General features: G+C 39.8%; 3 non-coding genes across 3 annotated transcripts; all 3 read right to left on the bottom strand.

The window, feature by feature from the left end:
- Nucleotides 1–4,792: 4,792 nt before the first annotated feature.
- On the bottom strand, nucleotides 4,793–4,864 carry trnaa-ugc. The gene has a single exon. It is a non-coding gene; the product is annotated as a tRNA-Ala (tRNA).
- A 4,352-nt stretch (nucleotides 4,865–9,216) lies between these two features.
- Nucleotides 9,217–9,288, bottom strand: trnaa-ugc. Its single transcript has one exon. It is a non-coding gene; the product is annotated as a tRNA-Ala (tRNA).
- Nucleotides 9,289–21,654: 12,366 nt separating this feature from the next.
- Nucleotides 21,655–21,726, bottom strand: trnaa-ugc. The gene has a single exon. It is a non-coding gene; the product is annotated as a tRNA-Ala (tRNA).
- Nucleotides 21,727–23,404: the final 1,678 nt, after the last annotated feature.

Here is a 23,404-nt window from a genome sequence, read left to right on the forward strand (position 1 = left end):
TATTTTGGAGTGTTTTGGAGATGGAGATAAATCATGGGTCAAAATTGACCCGCGAACACCATGAACGGTAACAGCTTTCGAACACAACACAAGGGTTAAAGATGAATATGACATGTTGTTCACACTGACTTTGATTGCTTACCATGTCACTGGACTCTAATCTTCAAAATGAATGTTTATTTTATGTGTGATAATGTACACAATTTTAGTATGGATAATATGTCACTTTATTTCTTTATTTCATTCAACATGTATTATTAATTACTGTGTGTATGTAAATGTGTTGGACAATTGCAGGACTAGCCCTCACTCCATATTTGTTTTATTTCTGACTCGGATGATAAACCAGGCCTGTCATAAAATGCACCCCCCCCCAAAAGATGTTTATATTAATCCCACCCTCAAGCATTTTTCAGGGTATAGTTGTAGGACTAGTACCAATGAATGGAGTAAGTTTCATGAATGTGACACTTTTATTTTGTAAGATAGCAAGGGGGGGGCATATTCTGATAACCAGGCCTGTCATAAAATGCACCCCACCCAAAAAGATGTTTGTATTATTCCCACCCTCAAGCATTTTTCAGGGTATAGTTGTAGGACTAGTACCAATGAATGGAGCAAGTTTCATGAATGTGACACTTTTATTTTGTAAGATAGCAAGGGGGGGCGTATTGTGATAACCAGGCCTGTCATAAAATGCACCCCACCCAAAAAGATGTTTGTATTATTCCCACCCTCAAGCATTTTTCAGGGTATAGTTGTAGGACTAGTACCAATGAATGGAGCAAGTTTCATGTATGTGACCCTTTTATTTTGTAAGATATTAAGGGGGGGCATATTGTGATAACCAGGTTTGTCATAAAATGCACCCCCCCCCCCCAAAAGATGTTTATATTAATCCCACCCTCAAGCATTTTTCAGGGTATAGTTGTAGGACTACTCAAGTCACGCTGGAGGTTGTCCTTTGAGCGAGGGCAGAGCCCGTGCCGACCACAGCCCTCGCATTTTAAACTGTCCGAAATGAGGTGCTACATCTGTATAGCAGCAAAACTAAGGGCTGAATCTAATCAGCCCTAACTATTAGCTTTATCAAAAAAGAATGTCTTAAGCGCACTCTTAAAAACGGATAGGGTGTCTGCCGCCCGAACACAAACTGGAAGCTGATTCCACAAAAGTGGAGCTTGATAAGAAAAGGCTCTGGCTCCCATTGTACTTTTAAAAACTCTAGGAACAACCACCAACCCTGCATTCTTGGAACGCAATGCTCTAGTAGGACAGTAGGGTATAAGGAGTTATTTAAGGTAAGATGGCGCCTGCCCATTAAGGGATTTGTAGGCGAGAAGAATAATTTTAAATTCTATCCTGTATTCTATAGGAAGCCAGTGTAAGGCAGCCAGAACAGGATTAATGTGGTCCCTTTTCCGAACTCTGGTTAGTATACGTGCTGCAGCATTTTGAATCAGCTGAAGCGACTTAACTCACTTCTTGGTACACCCTGATAATAAAGAGTTACAATAATCCAGCCTTGAAGTAACAAATGCATGGACTAGTTTCTCTGCATCGTTTTGAGGCAAGATATGCCTGATTTTTGCTATGTTACGTAGATGAAAAAAGGCGGTCCTTGAGATTGATTTTACAGTATGTGGGCGTTAAAGGATAAATCCTGATCAAATATAACACCAAGATTCCTTACAGTCTCACTGGAGGCCAAATGAATGCCATCCATAGTTAATATATCTTTAGGTAATTTGTTTCGTAGAGTCTTTGGGCAGAGTACAATAACTTTAATAACGTTTTGGCCGTGTTTAACATCAGAAAATGTAAGGTCATCCACGTTTTTAAATCCTTGAGGCAGTCTTGAATTTTATTTAGATGATTGGTTTCATCAGGCTTGATGGATAAATATAGTTGAGTATCATCCGCATAACAATGAAAATGTACAGAGTGATTCCTTATAATATTGCCTAACGGAAGCATATATAATGTGAACAAAATAGGTCCAAGCACTGAGCCCTGTGGCACTCCATGGCTAACTTTGGTTTGCATGGAAGATTAATCGTTGACACACACAAACTGAGAGCGTTCAGATAGATAGGACCTAAACCAGCCTAAAGCAGTTCCCTTTATGCCAACTAAGTGCTCTAGTCTTTGCAATAGGATATCATGGTCGATAGTATCAAATGCAGCACTGAGATCGAGCAAGACAAGAATAGAGACAAGTCCTTTGTCTGAGGCTATTAGAAGGTCATTTGTGACTTTAACCAGAGCTGTCTCTGTGCTATGATGTGTTGTAAAGCCAGACTGAAAATCTTCAAATAAATCATTGTTTTTTAAGTAATCACACAACTGTTTTGCGACTGCTTTCTCAAGAATTTTTGAGAGGAACGGAAGATTAGAAATAGGTCTATAGTTGGCTAAAACCTCTGGATCGAGGTTGTGCTTTTTACGAAGAGGTTTTATCACTGCTACTTTAAATGATTGTGGAACATAGCCTGATAATAAAGACATATTCATAATATTTAATAAAGAAGTGCTAATTAATGGAAAAACTTCCTCTAACAGCTTAGTTGGAATCGCGTCTAAGATACACGTTGATGGTTTAGAAGAAATAATCATTGAATTCAATTGTTCAAGGTTTATGGCTGAAAAGCATTCTAATTTACTATCTAGTGTAATATTAGAACTTACATTTCCGGGAGCTGTTGATAACACTGTACTGGTCAAAGGCAAGAGGTAATTAATTTGGTTTCTAAGAGTAACAATTTTATCATTAAAAAAGCACATAAAATCATTGCTACTGAGTGCTATGGGAATAGAAGGCTCGATAGAGCTGTGGCTCTCTGTCAGCCTGGCTACAGTGCTGAAAAGAAATCTTGCATTATTCTTATTCTCATATATGAATGAAGAGTAGTAAGCTGCTCTCGCTTTACGCAGAGCTTTCTTATATTCATTGAGAGTAATATGCCAAATTAAACGCGATTCTTCAAGTTTAGTGGAACGCCATATCCTTTCAAGTTGTCTCGACTTTTGCTTTATTTTGCGGTTTTCGCCATGGAGCTAGTCTATGTTGTTTTATTTTCTTCTTTTTCAAAGGAGCAACAGAGTCTAAATTTGTTTGCAGCGCATCTGTAGCACTATCAACAACAAGATGAATTTGGGGTGGTGTACATTTTGTATAAGTTTCCTCCCTTACATACAGACAAGCTATCGAGTTAAATATTGATGGAATCTCTTCCTTACATTTCTATCTAAGAATATGTTCCCTATTTTAAAGTGAAGTCTTGTTCATAACCAATAAGCTAATTTGACTCTAATTGACCTGAACAGGTTCCCTATTCTAAAGTTGCCTCCTCTTCACACTTTGTAAATACATTATAGCACACAACTACTGAAATTAACCTCAACATGAAGAAAGTAGGCTCACGTTGAAATATCTGTTTTATTAATGAACCACTAAAGAGAGGTTCAGACACAAACCAAAACATGTCAAGTTTCTCCAACGCTGAGAAAATATATACAGCCTGTACTTTTTAATAAAACTGATTTTTAACAGAGTTTATGTATTTGTGATCATACTGTGTGACCTGCTTGTATGTATACTTACACAATAGATGTACTGTTCTCTCTATTTGTTTTACTGTCTCAGTGTGAACATAGATTAAACAGCCAGCCAAACTATTTTGAGAGCCAGGGAATGGGCAGCCATGCTCCTTTATTGACTTATTTGCAGTCCATTGACATTCAAACGGAGTGAAACTATAAAAAAAGAAGTTACAAGGCACTTCATGATCTCATACATGCAAGTGTAACATACACAGATTACTTGTAGAATATGGTCATGTAGAATAAGGCATTAATAAGTGTTTTATAATGACTAATAAAGAGCCAATATAATGCTAATATGCATGTTAATTAACAACTAGTTGATGGTGAATTTGTGTACCTTAATATTAAGTTGTACTGCTTATATGATGAACATTGATGTCTATGTGCCTTATTCTGTATTTGACATTGTTTCAATAAAAAACAAAAATATATGACTCAATATATTGAGATAGTAAGTCAATATATTGAGATAGCTAAGTCAATGTATTGAGATAGTAAGTCAATATATTGAGATAGCTAAGTCAATATATTGAGATAGTAAGTCAATATATTGAGATAGCTAAGTCAATATATTGAGATAGTAAGTCAATATATTGAGATAGCTAAGTCAATATATTGACTTACAGGATTTTTTTTTTTTTCCTGTGGCGCAAACAGGCTTCCATAGGTATCACTGTCACAGGTCCATCCATCCATCTTCTCCCGCTTATCCGTGGTCGGGTCGTGGGGGTAGCAGTTCCAGCAGAGAGCCCCAAACTTTCCTTTCCCTGGCCACATCAACCAGCTCTGACTGGGGGATCCCAAGGCGCTCCCAGGCCAGCGAAGAGATATAATCCCTCCACCTGGTCCTAGGTCTACCCCTCGGTCTCTTCCCAGCTGGACGCGCCAGGAACCCCTCCCTAGGGAGGCGCCCAGGTGGCATCCTTACTAGGTAGGTGCCTGAACCACCTCAACTGGCTCATTTCGACGCGAAGGAGGAGCGGTTCAACTCCGAGTCCCTCCCGGATGACTGAACTTCTCACCTTATCCCTAAGGGAGACGCCAGCCACCCTGCGGAGTAAACCCATCTCGGCCTCTTGTATCCGCGATCTGTCACAGGTCTGTGGTGATAATGATTTGTTCTGCATTTGGGACTTGTACCGGTTCCCAAACCAAATCCCATCGGATTGTACCACTTGAAAACAAGTGGAGATGCCGGGGATTGAACCCGGGGCCTCATACATGCAAAGCATGCGCTCTACCACTGAGCTACATCCCCAGTTCCAACCATAAAGAACGTTACAGTTTACAACACACATTTACTCAAATATTAGACGTTAATATTAGACAAACATATATTTTAGCTTGTCAAAGTCAAGTCCAAGTCAAAGTCAACTTACCTCACCTCCGCTCAGACATTTGATCACCATACACACACCTGTAACTAGGTCAACAAGAGCTGCAACAAGAGGAGATTGCGTTGTTCCATTAAAGTGGACCGATAATGCAAAATGCACTTTTGTACGTCTTTTATACATGAATATGTGTCCCCGGTGTTTCAGGGAACTCACCAAGTGTCAGAAAATGCAACACTCTCACTTTTCCTCCGTACCCAAATCTTTTAAAAACCGGGCTACAACGAGCGGATACAGATTCCATCCGATCCGACATCAGCCCGGAATAGTGGGCAGTGACGCTCCGCCTACATGGGCAACGCTCCACCTATCATGGGAATGAGAGGTTGGGCCAAGTCCACGGCCATGGGCCAACCTCTCATTGCCATATAGGCTGTCGGCAGGCTGAATCTCCCCGAGTCGCATCTGTGTTATTTGCCAGCATGTCTAATGCAGTGAAAAGTTGTGCTGCTGTTGGCTGCAAAAATCGGGACAAGGGACTGCATGCAATGCCATCCCTGGAAAAACAGAAGAATCTGTGGCTGGACTTCATTTTCAAGGGGAATGTGCCAGAACACCTCAGCAAATGTCTGCTTGTGTGTTCTAAACATTTTACCTCGGACATGTTTATCAACTTCCCTCAAGTGAAAAGAGGATATGCTTCCAATCTAAGGCTAAAAACTGGATCAATACCAACCATCCGGGACCAGGACACATCCAATTTGGAAGCTGTACGTTTTTCCATGTTAATATTTGCATTCCTTTTTATTTAGCGGTGCTTTTCCTGATAAAGTTATCTCTACTACGTAGCTTGTAGCATGTAGCTTGTAACTTCGCCGTATCAATGTCGCCTCAAACCCAAACAGTAATCGGTTGGGTGTTTATATGTTTTTGTAACATTTTATTTCATTTTGTAAGCTCTGCAGTCTTTTCTATTTAAACTATCAGGCATTTGCTAACCTGTTCAGACATACTGCTGTAATGGCGATCTGTGTGAAGGCTGTAAAGCTACGCCCTAGCCGATACCACAAGTATTTATTCTCCTATTTATTAGTATTTTTGATCCTCTAAAATCATATTGAGTAAGTTATAATAACAAACGTAATCTTCTGTAGGTAAGTGCCGTTTTTTCCAGCGTTTTATATAAAAGCTTTTGTGATTGTAGTCTATAAGAATGATCAAATATCACCGATCTGTAAACTAAGCTAAGCTAAGCTACGCTACGCGTGAGACGCTACGCGTGAGATGTGATGTGATTCAGCAGTCTTTATTACTTGTTTGCGCCCATGAATATACATATGTGTGTGTGTGCACGACTGTTAGGATACAACAGTGTGTGTATGTGTGCGCAATTGTTGCAAGGAGGGGAGAAAAACACAACGCTGCACAGCTCCGTTGATGGGACTTGGCTAATTAGCGGCTAGCACTCATTACAGTCTGTCTACTGAGCTCAGCCCCTCTCCAACACATCAGCTTTGCTAAATAGACAGCGTTAGCCCCCATCTTTTGGGATTTCAGATTATAATTATCCAAATAGTATTTTCTCATCCTGAATACTAAATTGAGATGATTTTGTTCTAACTATGTTTCTTCTATACAGGCCAGCACCTCACATACTACCAACGGAAAACCTGTGATGATAGATGATATATTCTGCATGTCAGACTGACCCACCGAAGCTGCGTACTGTATTTTGTATGGGTTCAATGAACCGTTGATTTTGACAATAAAGTTCCGACAGTTTATATAAAATGTGTCATGATTATTCATGTTTGATGGGTAAAGTATATGCAGATTTCAAAAGCAAAAGGTTGTGTGTGGACTTTTTTTGTCATCAACAAATGGGTGTGTTATGCCATTGCTGTGTAGTATATAATATAATAGTAACGCCATGTACAATGACAGAATGAAATGAAAGATTGCATAAAACCATATACACCAGTATATATTTTCATGAACAATATTACCATACGTTTTACAAATTCACATACGCTCGTGCCGGGGCAGTGACTCGCCCCCCTCTTCTGCAGGGGGGCGTGGTCCGCTGCAGCTCATTTGCATTAAAGCTACATCACAGAATCAGCCCTTGCAAAAACAGGGCTGGAATAGAGCAAATAGAGCGAAATGAGGCATGGCTAAAATGCATGATCTGTTTGGTATTTTGAAAAAAAAACTTCACAGACATGTTTTATATAGGTATGGCCCTACAATATATTTTTCAAATATAGCATGATAGGTCCACTTTAAGGAAGAGTTCATTCAGCCAATCTTCATTTTCTTTTAAAGCTGCACAACAGTGGAACTCAATCCCAGAAACGATTAGAGAACAAAACACCTGCAGTTTATTCAAATCTAATTTAACAACATGGTTAGTGGAAAATCAGCTCTGTCAACACTGACACAATCTGCACTTTACAACGCTCTGTTTGTACACATGTGCCTTGACCTGTTGCTATCTGTCTGCTTTGTGAATATGTATTTTTCTTTTGTTTGTAAAATGTTATATTAAGGTACACAAATTAACCATCAACTAGTTGTTAATTAACATGCATATTAGCAGTATATTGGCTCTTTATTATTCATTATAAAACACTTATTAGTGCCTTATTCTACATGACTATATTCTACAAGTAATAGGCCATTAGTTGAGAGTTTTTCCTCAATAACCCTCTAATTAGTCCTTATTTATTGCAAGTAAGGAAGTTGTTGTACATGAGCTTTGGTCTTAATATGCTCTCCTCAATATGTCTAAATAACTCAAAATTAGCTATTTCTATCTAAGAATATGTTCCCTATTTTAAAGTGAAGTCTTGTTCATAACCAATAAGCTAGAAGTTTGACTCTAATTGACCGGAACAGGTTCCCTATTCTAAAGTTGCCTCCTCTTCACACTTTGTAAATACATTATAGCACACTACTACTGAAATTAACCTCAACATGAACAAAGTAGGCTCACGTTGAAATATCTGTTTTATTAATGAACCACTAAAGAGAGGTTCAGAAACAAACCAAAACATGTCAAATTTCTCCAAGGCTGAGAACATATATGCAGCCTGTACTTTTTAATAAAACTGATTTTTAATAGAGTTTATGTATTTGGGATCATACTGTGTGACCTGCTTGTATGTGTACTTACACAATAGGTGTACTGTTCTCTCTATGTGTTGTACTGTCTCAGTGTGAACATAGATTTAACAGCCAGCCAAACTCTTTTGAGAGCCAGGGAATGAGCAGCCATGCTCCTTTATTGACTTATTTGCAGTCCACTGACCTTCAAACGGAGTGAAACTATAAAAAAAGAAGTTACAAGGCACTTAATGATCTCATACATGCAAGTGTAACATACACAGATTACTTGTAGAATATGGTCATGTCGAATAAGGCATTAATAAGTGTTTTATAATGACTAACAAAGAGCCAATATACTGCTAATATGCATGTTAATTAACAACTAGTTGATGGTGAATGTGTGTACCTTAATATGAAGTTGTACCGCTTATATGATGAACATTGATGTCTATGTGCCTTATTCTGTATTTGACATAATTGTTTCAATAAAAAAATAATATATAACTCAATATATTGAGATAGCTAAGTAAATATATTGAGATAGCTAAGTCAATATATTGCGATAGTAAGTCAATATATTGAGATAGCTAAGTCAATATATTGACTTACAGGTTTTTTTTTTTTTTTCCTGTGGCCTAAACAGGCTTCCATAGGTATCAGTGTCACAGGTCCATTCATCCATCTTCTCCCACTTATCCGTGGTCGGGTCGCAGAGGTAGCAGTTCCAGCAGAGAGCCCCACACTTTCCTTTCCCTGGCCACATCAACCAGCTCTGACTGGGGGATCCCAAGGCGCTCCCAGGCCAGCGAAGAGATATAATCCCTCCACCTGGTCCTAGGTCTACCCCTCGGTCTCTTCCCAGCTGGACATGCCTGGAACACCTCCCTAGGGAGGCGCCCAGGTGGCATCCTTATTAGGTGCCCGAACCACCTCAACTGGCTCATTTCGACGTGAAGGAGGAGCGGTTCAACTCCGAGTCCCTCCCGGATGACTGAACTTCTCACCTTATCCCTAAGGGAGACGCCAGCCACCCTGCGGAGAAAACCCATCTCGGCCGCTTGTATCCACGATCTGTCACAGGTCTGTGGTGATAATGATTTGTTCTGCATTTGGGACTTGTACCGGTTCCCAAACCAAATCCCATCAGATTGAACCACTTCAAAACGAGTGGAGATGCCGGGGATTGAACCCGGGGCCTCATACATGCAAAGCATGCGCTCTACCACTGAGCTACATCCCCAGTTGGAACCAAGAAGAACGTTACAGTTTACAACACACATTTACTCAAATATTAGACGTTAATATTAGACAAACATATATTTTAGCTTGTCAAAGTCAAGTCCAAGTCAAAGTCAACTTACCTCACCTCCGCTCAGACATTTTATCACCATACGCACACCTGTAACTAGGTCAACAAGAGCTGCATCAAGAGGAGATTGCGTTGTTCCATTAAAGTGGACCTTTAATGCAAAATGCACTTTTGTACGTCTTTTATACATGAATATGTGTCCCCGGTGTTTCAGGGAACCCACCAAGTGTCAGAAAATACAACGCTCTCACTTTTCCTCCGTACCCAATAGTGATGTGTCGGTCGCGAACGAGCCGGCTCAAAGAGCCGGCTCTTTTAAGTGAACGACGGGAGCCGGCTCGCGCCCGCGAACGAGCCGTTTTTTTTTGTTAAGTAATACAAGACATCATTATATGATGATCTCCGCGCTACAGCTGCTCCGTGCATGCATGCAGTGACATGTAATATCCAAGGATTAGAGACTGTTGGATGCTGCTGTACTGAGCATTGCAATATATTTATTTTCACTATGTTATTTATTTATGATTATCCTTAGGCTCAGCAAAGATTTGATGTCAGCTGCTGCTGTCTTTTTTTCTATAGTTAATACTGAAATAGAGCCCTGCTGTTTTGTGTTGGAGCAGAACACCTATTGTGGTGGCTGATAGCCACCCCCTCTGCTACGTGCCGTTCGTTGGATGAGGCTGATCTCTATTTAATAAAGAAAGGAATTGAAAACACCGGAATCAAAAGTTATAACAATTATCTGAGTTTACTCTGGTAGGAAACAAAACACGTATACAAGTTTTACAGAGTACTCCGGACTTCAGGCTTGTGATGCGGTTTACAGGTAGACAGACCAGCCTTCAGGAAACGAGAAGTACGGACTTCAGGTTTGGGATGCGGTTTACACGTCTCTAGACCAGCCTTCAGCAAACCAGAAGTATTTTTACATACAAAAACAACAGTATTTATATCCATATTTTGGGGCGGAGATGTGTCAACTCTTCCTTCCCATTTTACTCCGAAGCGAATCAGAGAGTCCGTGGGGAGGAGCTGTGTGAGCTGCTCACTCCCCCAGGTGTCCTTACTGGTTGGATCCACCTCTGGCCGGGTCCAATACAGCGAATGAGAGTTCTGACCAGAACGTGAGATTCTAAGGTTCCACAAGGTCAAAGTCAATCTTATCTCTGCCCCAATATCCACTCCCTTATTTTCCCATGGAATATTTCACATAAACTGTTACTCTCAGACAATTAAACATTGTACATAGATATAATGAGCCCAGAAAGAACATTATGATACCCAGAAAGAACCTTGAAAAGAACATGTGTGTGTGCTGGTGAAAAGGAAGGTGTATGTGTGTGTAACAGGATCTCTGGGTCAGTGAGTTGTAAGTGAGAAGACATTATATATGGGATTACTTAAAACAGTTCAAACAATACATGTTCACTTCAATACAGTTTAGAATCATATCTTTTTACTTCAATCCCTCTTTTGATCTCACCTCACGAGATCAACATATAGCATTTGAAACATAACCACTGTCATTCTTTTCTACTGTGTCTGTCCCAACATTTATATAAATCCATCAGAAGCTGGGATTTAGAGCACTTTAAACCTTTAGGAACAGTCCACAACAACAACTTCTTATGACAGTGGAAGGAGACTAAAATATGTCTAAAAAAGTTCGTCCTTGTCGGCTGAGTCATCGTACTCTTCCGCCTCCGACGCATAAGCCAACAAGGGCATTTGGTACGAAGGGGAAGGGGCAGCTTTTCCCTCAATGGTGGAATTGATGAGTCTAACACACAATGAGCGGATACAAGGCACACAACAACAACCACATGTCACCAAAATGGCAATAAAAGTAGCCACAGAAATTAGAAAAGACATTATTAAACCTTTCCCTCTTTTGGTAACACATAGTTCTGTAGAATAAAAAATACAAATCCCTTAAATTATGGGATATAAAAAAAAGTTGAAAGTTCCTCAAAAAATGGATTATTAAACAAAGTTCCACACCGGCTTTCTCAACCTTTTTCAGCGGGAAGTGGAGTTCCCTGTGCCGTCTTGGTTTGCCGTGTCTTTGTCCCCCCAGCCCGCTGACGGCGGCTTCTGGGCTGCCTGGTAGAGAGATGTCTTCTGGATTCTCCTCCTCCGGCCCGCTGATGGCGGCTTCCGGGTCGATGCTGGAGAGATGTCCCGATCCTCCTCCTCCGGCCCGCTGATGGCGGCTTCCGGGTCGATGCTGGAGAGATGTCCTCCCGATCCTCCTCCTCCGGTCCGCTGATGGCGCCTCCTGGGTCGACTGCTTTGACGAGGGCCAGATCTGTCCTGATGTCGTCTAGGGTCCTCGCAGGTGTTTTTCCCGACCGCACACTGGCTCCAGTGGTACCAGTTGTCTCCCTTTCCTTCTAGGCGGACGGCATGGGAGGTCCTTTGGGTCACTCGGTAGGGGCCGGAAAACCTGGGGTTGAGTCACTTAGGCCTGATGACTTTCAGCCAGACGAACTCTGCTGTGTTGGCCTCGTGTTTCTCGGGTCCCCCTTTGGCGTCAGCAACCTGTGTGGAGAAGTCTCATACCAAGCCCTTAAGTTGCTGGAAATATGGTTTTGAACTAATCTTTTCTACTTCTTTAGTGTTTATTGGCGGTTGGCAAACCAACTTGTAGGTGCATTACCGCCACCAACTAGACTGGAGTGTGGACAAGAGACTATGCAGAAAACAATAAACAAAAAATAAAAATAAAAATAAAAATAAAAAATAAAAATAAAACAAAAATAAACAAAACCGAACAAAAAAGGAACAAACAAACAAAACAAAAAATAACCAAAACTAGATTAATTTAAATGTATCAATTTCTCTTAAAAGCAACAAACAAAACAAAAAATAACCAAAGCTAGTATTTTAAATTGATACATTTCTCTTAAAAACGTAATAATCTCACATACATATTGTCTGATGTATATCCTATCCCCCCTATTTCTGAAATAATATGCCGTTGACGGTGTTCTTATTTTCAGAAATATCGAGCCTTATACATCAGTTATTTAATATCAGCTTTCTTCCGGTCCCCCAGTTTGATCCCACTAACGATCATCCACTGTTCTTCTCGTTCAAATTCTAAAAATAATATAATATAATATATGTCCAGCAGATGGAGCCAAACCTTAATTTATCATTAGTCTGTTTGTTTTGTGCCACACCCTATTGGCCACCAGATGGTAGCACCTGACCAGTTGCTCGCGGAAGCTTCCGGAAATTGGAACGCTTATATAATTTTTTCAAAATCTCCTTCCATGATTGACCTCGTTTATATTATCTGACTTTGTTGATACGTGTTCGTTTGTATTTATTTAATATACTGGGCAATTATTGTCTTTAATTCTAAATGTCCTGTGTGTATTGGGTTAGAATATTGTAACACTCCCTGTTCGCCACCAGAGGGCAGCAGCTGACCATGAATGAACTTGTCCCCGCTCACTGATACTGCAAATCTATCTCCACTAGTGTCAATTATGCTTTTATCTCAATTATTACACAGATTTGACTTAAAAAATCACACAGAGTCTATTCCCTTTTGCAGACTTTGTACTATCTGAATTCTATCTCTGTGTACAGTATGTACTGTGTACAGAGTGGTGTTCTTAAATTATGTTTGCAGTTTTACACACATTTTATCCCCTTACAGTCAGGCAGATTTTTATTGTGCGATGTATATTTCAACAGATAGCGTGACTTCCTGAAGCAAGCTTCTACAACCCCCTTACGGCGATTGCGGCTTCAGGCAAGGAGTCGGAACCCAGTCAACAAAATCTCTTTATCGTCACGTTTAATGAGCCTGATTAACCCCACAGCAAGAGTTGTGATGAGATTCGGTCGTTCCAAATAATTAGTTGGAGGTCGCGTCTCTCTCCTCCTCTATCACCCACCATATAACAATTACAGCCATTTTATACATTTAAAGCATCACGAAAGGTAACCGCATTAATCAATCTTATCATGATCTGCGGGGAATTTAACCCTTCTGTTTTTTACACCTCCGCAGCCTTTAATTAAAGCACTACAAGCCAACCGTATTAATCAATTTTATCTTGACTTACGGGGAATTTAACCCATACATCTTTTACAGCTTTGCAGCGTTCGTTTCTAGTGAGTTGTAGGACGGGACTGAACTACCCGCCTCTTACAAGCACTTTTGTGCCTTAGGTACAGGACTGAATACCCGACTCTAAGCACTATCAAACTATTCCAACTTGAATATGTATTGTATTTCCCACCGTGACTAAGAACACTGAGAACGCTGCTGACAACTCTAAATTTTTTAGTATAATCAATGACAGATTTTTGATAGTCAAAACAGGTGTCTGCTCACCTTTTGTATATGGCCATTGGTTTAGTTGTCAACAGTATCTCTGTGTCCTCCCCCTGGACTGAATTCCATCCCCTGGCTGTCGGTGTTCCTTTCTAGAGATAAGCACTCATCATGTCGGGGTCACCACTTGTTGGAGCAGAACACCTATTGTGGTGGCTGATAGCCACCCCCTCTGCTACGCGCCGTTCGTTGGATGAGGCTGATCTCTATTTAATAAAGAAAGGAATTGAAAACACCGGAATCAAAAGTTATAACAATTATCTGAGTTTACTCTGGTAGGAAACAAAACACGTATACAAGTTTTACAGAGTACTCCGGACTTCAGGCTTGTGATGCGGTTTACAGGTAGACAGACCAGCCTTCAGGAAACGAGAAGTACGGACTTCAGGTTTGGGATGCGGTTTACACGTCTCTAGACCAGCCTTCAGCAAACCAGAAGTATTTTTACATCCAAAAACAACAGTATTTATATCCATATTTTGGGGCGGAGATGTGTCGACTCTTCCTTCCCATTTTACTCCGAAGCGAATCAGAGAGTCCGTGGGGAGGAGCTGTGTGAGCTGCTCACTCCCCCAGGTGTCCTTACTGGTTGGATCCACCTCTGGCCGGGTCCAATACAGCGAATCAGAGTTCTGACCAGAACGTGAGATTCTAAGGTTCCACAAGGTCAAAGTCAATCTTATCTCTGCCCCAATATCCACTCCCTTATTTTCCCATGGAATATTTCACATAAACTGTTACTCTCAGACAATTAAACATTGTACATAGATATAATGAGCCCAGAAAGAACATTATGATACCCAGAAAGAACCTTGAAAAGAACATGTGTGTGTGCTGGTGAAAAGGAAGGTGTATGTGTGTGTAACAGGATCTCTGGGTCAGTGAGTTGTAAGTGAGAAGACATTATATATGGGATTACTTAAAACAGTTCAAACAATACATGTTCACTTCAATACAGTTTAGAATCATATCTTTTTACTTCATTTGTCAGGGCCTTTTCTTTACTGTAAATATAATTTTAAAATGTCGATACAGTAGCCCCTTTTTTTAAATGTCTATGCTTAAGTTTTTATAGGTGTTGCGTGGTTCTACAAGCAAGTCAGTGCATTCATTGGGCGGTATCAGAGAGATACAAGGGTCTGTAAATGCAATGAAAACAATTGGCCACAGCAAATAATTGATATTAAACATGTAATTTTTACTTTTGAATACTTCAGTACAAAGGATGTATTGAATAATTTAAGTGATATGAGTACACATATAAATCATTAGTCAAAACAGGGCTATTTGATTGAATTATAAAAGGTATAATATGTGGTAAACTGAAGAGCCGTTTGGGAGCCGAAAGAGCCGGCTCTTCTTGGTGAGCCGAGCCAAATGACCCGGCTCACCAAGAAGAGCCGGAATTCCCATCACTAGTACCCAAATCTTTTAAAAACGGGGCTACAACGAGCGGATACAGATTCCATCCGACCCGACGTCAGCCCGGAATAGTGGGCAGTGACGCTCCGCCTACATGGGCAATGCTCCACCTAACATGGGAATGAGAGGTTGGGCCACGTTCACGGCCATGGGCCAACCTCTCATTGCCATATAGGCTGTCGGCAGGCTGAATCTCCCCTAGTCGCATCTGTGTTATTTGCCAGCATGTCTAAGGCAGTGAAAAGTTGTGCTGCTGTTGGCTGCAAAAATCGGGACAAGGGACTGCATGCAATGCCATCCCTGGAAAAACAGAAGAATCTGTGGCTGGACTTCATTTTCAAGGGGAATGTGCCAGAACACCTCAGCAAATGTCTGCTTGTGTGTTCTAAACATTTTACCTCGGACATGTTTATCAACTTCCCTCAAGTGAAAAGAGGATATGCTTCCAATCTAAGGCTAAACACTGGATCAATACCAACCATCCGGGACCAGGACACATCCAATTTGGAAGCTGTACGTTTTTCCATGTTAATATTTGCATTCCTTTTTATTTAGCGGTGCTTTTCCTGATAAAGTTATCTCTACTACGTAGCTTGTAGCATGTAGCTTGTAGCTTCGCCGTATCAATGTCGCCTCAAACCCAAACAGTAATCGGTTGGGTGTTTATATGTTTTTGTAACATTTTATTTCATTTTGTAAGCTCTGCAGTCTTTTCTATTTAAACTATCAGGCATTTGCTAACCTGTTCAGACATACTGCTGTAATGGCGATCTGTGTGAAGGCTGTAAAGCTACGCCCTAGCCGATACCACAAGTATTTATTCTCCTATTTATTAGTATTTTTGATCCTCTAAAATCATATTGAGTAAGTTATAATAACAAACGTAATCTTCTGTAGGTAAATGCCGTTTTTTCCAGCGTTTTAGATAAAAGCTTTTGTGATTGTAGTCTATAAGAATTAACAAATATCACCGATCTGTAAGCTAAGCTAAGCTAAGCTACGCTACGCGAATGAGACGTGATGTGATTCAGCAGTCTTTATTACTTGTTTGCGCACATGAATATACATATGTGTGTGTGTGCACGACTGTTAGGATACAACAGTGTGTGTATGTGTGCGCAATTGTTGCAAGGAGGGGGGAAAAACACAACGCTGCACAGCTCCGTTGATGGGACTTGGCTAATTAGCGGCTAGCACTCATTACAGTCTGTCTACTGAGCTCAGCCCCTCTCCAACACATCAGCTTTGCTAAATAGACAGCGTTAGCCCCCATCTTTTGGGATTTCAGATTATAATTATCCAAATAGTATTTTCTCATCCTGAATACTAAAATAAATTGAGATGATTTTGTTCTAACTATGTTTCTTCTATACAGGCCAGCACCTCACATACTACCAACGGAAAACCTGTGATGATAGATGATAGATTCTGCATGTCAGACTGACCCACCGAAGCTGCGTACTGTATTTGTATGGGTTCAATGAACCGTTGATTTTGACAATAAAGTTCCGACAGTTTATATAAAATGTGTCATGATTATTCATGTTTGATGGGTAAAGTATATGCAGATTTCAAAAGCAAAAGGTTGTGTGTGGACTTTTTTTGTCATCAACAAATGGGTGTGTTATGCCATTGCTGTGTAGTATATAATATAATAGTAACGCCATGTACAATGACAGAATGAAATGAAAGATTGCATAAAACCATATACACCAGTATTTATTTTCATGTACAAATTCGCATACGCTCGTGCCGGGGCAGTGACTCGCCCCCCTCTCCTGCAGGGGGGCGTGGTCAGCTGCAGCTCATTTGCATTAAAGCTACGTCACAGAATCAGCCCTTGCAAAAACAGGGCTGGAATAGAGCAAATAGAGCGAAATGAGGCATGGCTAAAATGCATGATCTGTTTGGTATTTTGAAAAAAAAACTTCACAGACATGTTTTATATAGGTATGGCCCTACAATATATTTTTCAAATATAGCATGATAGGTCCACTTTAAAGGGGACCTATCATGCAAAATGCACTTTTGTACGTCTTTTATGTAAGGGATAATGTGCAGCGACGCGGTCATTATGGGGAAAAGAACACCGACAGGCTGATCAGGAGCCCGACGCGAAGCGGAGGGATCTAGATCTGCATGAAGGTGTTCTTTTCCCCATAATGACCGCGTCGCTGCACATTATCCCGCTTATTACATGGCCACATTCTCAACAAAGTAATGATATGACTCCCACTATTAATTGAAATGCTTTTATGGATTTAGAAAATGATTTTATTGATTTAAAAAATAGTTGTATGTATTGATTTAAATTGACATGCATCCGCTAAGGAAAATAGTCCGTTGTTACCGTTTGAAAAACGTAGCAACGGCAGGAAGGCGGAGCTTTTTGATTACAGATTTGAAAACATCGTTGCTTGCTTTAAAAGTAGCACAATTCATTATGTCAAACCTTGGAAAGTATCTAGATATCCCTGCCCTAATACCAAAGTAACTGGCAACTGAATATGTGTCGCCGTTTGATGTCTATGTCTGGACCGCTGCGTAAAAAGGAGGGTTTCTGCCGGTTACTTCTCCGCTGTTTCCTTGTCGCTCTTGTCTTGTCAGTTAGAAAAACTGTATACAGTTCAATCGACCGGACTTCTTTCTGCAGATTTGAGCGTCCTTAACAACGGTCATAAATCCTTGACAGCGGTCTGTCTGTTCTGGATTAACAACGTGTCACGTGTTCTGAATTGACCAATCAGAATCGAGTATTCAACTAAACCATGTAATAAACATGAATATGTGTCCCCGGTGTTCCAGGGAACTCACCAAGTGTCAGAAAACACAACCCTCTCTATTTTCTTCCATACCCAAATCTCTAAAAAAGGGGCTGCAACGGATCTGATACAGACTGATCCAGATTTGAACACTTCTATGTCGTCACAGAAGTGGCGCTACGGCTATTGGGCCAACTCTCCACCTATCAGGGGAATGTGGGGTTGGGCCACGGCCGGCCATTGCCGCTCGAAAGCGCTGGAGACGCTGTAGTACATATGCCAGGCCTGTAAGTGGCACTGTAGTCTGCCACAAAAGCAGCGAAGAAGACTTCCCGCCCATAGTTACCATGTTTACCCTTCTGTTTATTCTCCGCTGTGGCTTTTTTTCTCCCTCCCCGAGGCAAGCGTTTGCTCCCGCTGCTTTAATTCAATGCAATCCCTCCCCGTCGAGGCAAGCACTGTAATTCTCTCCGGTTAGTCCACCAGCAGATGACAAACACCCACCTCTCCGCCTCTTCCAAGGAACGAGGGGACCGTGCGGCAGAGTTTCAGTTTCTTTCGCCGGTCAAGATGTCCGTTAAAGTTTAAATCTTCCGGACAAAATTTGAAAAGTGCCAGTCAAAGGTCTTCTTTGTTATTTATTGAGCTTTAAAACAAATGAATAACGACTCTATATAATAAAACACGGAGGACGGAGATCTCTTTTTCTCCCCCTCTTCTGACAGCCCAGCAGCTGATCAGCGCACGGCTACCCTCTCCTGCAGGGTGGCGTGGTCAGCAGAATCAGACCCGTAGACAGCAAACAGCACATAGAGCGAAATGAGGCATGGCTAAAATGCATGATCTGTTTGGTATTTTGAAAACAGAAACGTATAAATATACCTTATATAGGTATGGCCCTACAATATATCATTTAATATAGCAATATAGCATGATAGGTCCACATTAAGGAAGAGTTCATTCAGCCAATCTTCATTTTATTTTAAAGCTGCACAACAGTGGAACTCAATCCCAGTAATGATTAGAGAACAAAACACCTGCAGTTTATTCAAATCTAATTTAACAACATGGTTAGTGGAAAATCAGCTCTGTCAACACTGACACAATCTGCACTTTACAACGCTCTGTTTGTACACATGTGCCTTGACCTGTTGCTATCTGTCTGCTTTGTGAATATGTATTTTTGTTTTGTTTGTAACATTTTATATTAAGGTACACAAATTAACCATCAACTAGTTGTTAATTAACATGCATATTAGCAGTATATTGGCTCTTTATTATTCATTATAAAACACTTATTAATGCCTTATTCTACATGACTATATTCTACAAGTAATAGGCCATTAGTTGAGAGTTTTTCCTCAATAACCCTCTAATTAGTCCTTATTTATTGCAAGTAAGGAAGTTGTTGTTCATGAGCTTTGGTCTTAATATGCTCTCCTCAATATGTCTAAATAACTCAAAATTAGCTATTTCTATCTAAGAATATGTTCCCTATTTTAAAGTGAAGTCTTGTTCATAACCAATAAGCTAGAAGTTTGACTCTAATTGACCGGAACAGGTTCCCTATTCTAAAGTTGCCTCCTCTTCACACTTTGTAAATACATTATAGCACACAACTACTGAAATTAACCTCAACATGAACAAAGTAGGCTCACGTTGAAATATCTGTTTTATTAATGAACCACTAAAGAGAGGTTCAGACACAAACCAAAACATGTCAAGTTTCTCCAAGGCTGAGAAAATATATACAGCCTGTACTTTTTAATAAAACTGATTTTTAACAGAGTTTATGTATTTGTGATCATACTGTGTGACCTGCTTGTATGTGTACTTACACAATAGGTGTACTGTTCTCTCTATGTGTTGTACTGTCTCAGTGTGAACATAGATTAAACAGCCAGCCAAACTCTTTTGAGAGCCAGGGAATGAGCAGCCATGCTCCTTTATTAACTTATTTGCAGTCCACTGACATTCAAACGGAGTGAAACTATACAAAAAGAAGTTACAAGGCACTTAATGATCTCATACATGCAAGTGTAACATACACAGATTACTTGTAGAATATGGTCATGTAGAATAAGGCATTAATAAGTGTTTTATAATGACTAATAAAGAGCCAATATACTGCTAATATGCATGTTAATTAACAACTAGTTGATGGTGAATTTTTGTACCTTAATATGAAGTTGTACCACTTATATGATGAACATTTATGTCTATGTGCCTTATTCTGTATTTGACCAAATTGTTTCATCAAAAAAAAAATATATAACTCAATATATTGAGATAGTAAGTCAATATATTGAGATAGCTAAGTCAATATATTGAGATAGCTAAGTCAATATATTGAGATAGTAAGTCAATATATTGAGATAGCTAAGTCAATATATTGAGATAGCTAAGTCAATATATTGAGATAGTAAGTCAATATATTGAGATAGCTAAGTCAATATATTGAGATAGTAAGTCAATATATTGAGATAGCTAAGTCAATATATTGAGATAGTAAGTCAATATATTGAGATAGCTAAATCTATGGTTGCGGTCGAATAATCCAAAAATCAGCTCCTAAATTCTAACCCTATCGTCTATTCCTTGACCTCTGAGTGAAACGTCATGGGGTTAAGGGATAGTGGATAGGAGAATTCAAAAGGACTTAGGAGAAGAGACTACTTTAGAGAATCCGACTGCACTTTCACTATCCGACGTGTTTATGATGCGCCAGCGGACGTCATAAATGTGCTTCTGCTGCTGTGGGGAAACTATGGAAACTACAGTTTTCTATACAGCGGACTACAACATGGATGTTTAATAAGAACGAGGGACTACTGTAAACTCATCTAGAGACTCTGCACCGTGCTCTGATGCTGTTGTTTTATGCTTTATGAACGTGGACAACAGAGAAACATATTCTTCATGACCAAAGTTGGAATTGAAATAAAAAAGGAAAGTGAAACATATGCTCGTCACCCTCTCTCTCCGGTCCACATTAATACAAATGATCCCAATACGTATGATTGTATGAAAAGATCTTAAAATCAATACAAATGTATTTATTATAAACGTTAGTCCTTAACATCTATCACTGTGTATATCACCATTCAAACATCTTTTAAAAGTTGAACAAACCCCACACAGCTCAGTAAAGACTGTGAAATGTTGACTTTATTTGATCATTTCAGTAAAAACTAACGTTCATATTTCTCTTTTTGATTATAATACTGATTAACGTTCAAAACAAAGCACTTTGGCAACTTACCACATACGTTTTAAAATGCTTAATAAGCACCGTAACTTTCATGATATCATTTCTCGTTCATAACCGGTTGTTTCCGTGAACGGACGACTGTTGTGTGACGGCAAATGCCGCGGCCGCAAGGCATTGTGGGGCAGCATTTTCTCCTCTCCTTTAGGTTAGGGAGGTCCAGTGGTTCTAAAGCTAAAGGAGGTTATAAAGGAAGTTTGAAACCTCCTTTCCTTTCATTTAGAGAATTTGAACGGCACTTATCATGGCTGCCACTGAGGGACTTCCGGGTCATTTCACTCCGTTAGGAAGGTTCCTAAGCTAAATGGACTATTCGACCGCAACCTATATATTGATTTACAGGATTTATTTATTTTTTTCCTGTGGCGCAAACAGGCTTCCATAGTTATCACTGTCACAGGTCTGTGGTGATAATGATTTGTTCTGCATTTGGTACTTGTACCGGATCCCAAACCAAATCCCATCGGATTGAACCACTTCAAAACGAGTGGAGATGCCGGGGATTGAACCCGGGGCCTCATACATGCAAAGCATGCGCTCTACCACTGAGCTACATCCCCAGTTGCAACCATCAAGAACGTTACAGTTTACAACACGCATTTACTCAAATATTAGACGTTAATATTAGACAAACATATATTTTAGCTTTGAAAGTCAAGTCCAAGTCAAAGTCAACTTACCTCACCTCCGCTCAGACATGTTATCACCATACGCACACCTATAACTATAGGTCAACAAGAGCTGCAACAAGAGGAGATTACGTTGTTCCATTAAGGAAGAGTTCATTCAGCCAATATTCATTTTCTTTTAAAGCTGTACAACAGTGGAACTCAATCCCAGTAACGATTAGAGAACAAAACACCTGCAGTTTATTCAAATCTAATTTAAAAACATGGTTAGTGGAAAATCAGCTCTGTCAACACTGACACAATCTGCACTTTACAACGCTCTGTTTGTACACATGTGCCTTGACCTGTTGCTATCTGTCTGCTTTGTGAATATGTATTTTTGTTTTTATGTTTTCATATATGCTTTTATCATAATATAAGCATCTATGTTGAATGTTGTTTTACTGATTGTATTTACCTGTCATTTGAAGTGACATTTTTTTTTAGGATGACTTTCAACATCTGTCCAGGGACTGCAGATGAAAAATAGCCTGTTGGCTAACTCTGGCGCATTTACAGAAATGTTAATCAATCACTGTCCCTGTCAAATAAATTAAATAAATAAATCAATTAAAATAAACTTTATTGTCAATCTTTCAGTTTGTGTGTAGGCTACAGACAGAGAGATCAAAATACAGTTTCCCACAATCCTGAATACAATAACAAAGGTATATAAAAATAAGTTTAAAAATATGTATATACCTATATATATATACACACAATCTACAGACTTATTTGTACATATGCACACATTAAGACATAAATAAAAGCACAACAATCAATATATACTAGGGCTGTCAGTCGATTAAAATATTGAATCGCGATTAATCGCATGATTGTCCATAGTTAATCGCGATTAATCGCAAATTAATTGCACATTTTTTATCTGTTCTAAATGTACCTTAGAGGGATATTTTTCAAGTTTTTAATACTCTTATCAACATATGAGTGGACAAATATGCTTTATATGTTTGTTTATTATCATTTGAACAATGACAAATATTCTCATGAATATTAAACACAACAACCTCTGAACATTACAAATATTCGCCTCAATTCAACCTGGAACCTCTCTCATACAATAATACCATACAAAGTGTGTGTGTGTGTGTGTGTGTGTGTGTGTGTGTGTGTGTGTGTGTGTGTGTGTGTGTGTGTGTGTGTGTGTGTGTGTGTGTGTGTGTGTGTGTGTGTGTGTGTGTGTGTGTGTGTGTGTGTGTGTGTGCAGGGCCATATCCAGGATTTGCTAAATACCGAGGTCCAAATATGCTAGGGGGGTTCGGGGGTGTACTCCCCCGTGATTTTTGGGATTTTCATAATCTAGTTAGGTGCTTTTTAAATCCTGTGGGGGGTCACAAATTGGATAATATATTGATTTCAAACCATGTCAGTGGGCTGCAGCATCAATTATCTTTGAAAGTGTAATGCATAAGAATCAGTTGATTGTTACTATTAATGATCTGGACATGCAGAAGAGGCTAACATGATCACACAACATTGTCAACATTCATTTTCCATGTCTCTCTCCTTTCCATAACCTGCACCCTCTCTTCCATCTTCTTTAGGCGCC

The sequence above is a fragment of the Trematomus bernacchii genome, unplaced genomic scaffold (genome assembly GCF_902827165.1).
Source record: "Trematomus bernacchii unplaced genomic scaffold, fTreBer1.1, whole genome shotgun sequence".
Classification (NCBI taxonomy): domain Eukaryota; kingdom Metazoa; phylum Chordata; class Actinopteri; order Perciformes; family Nototheniidae; genus Trematomus; species Trematomus bernacchii.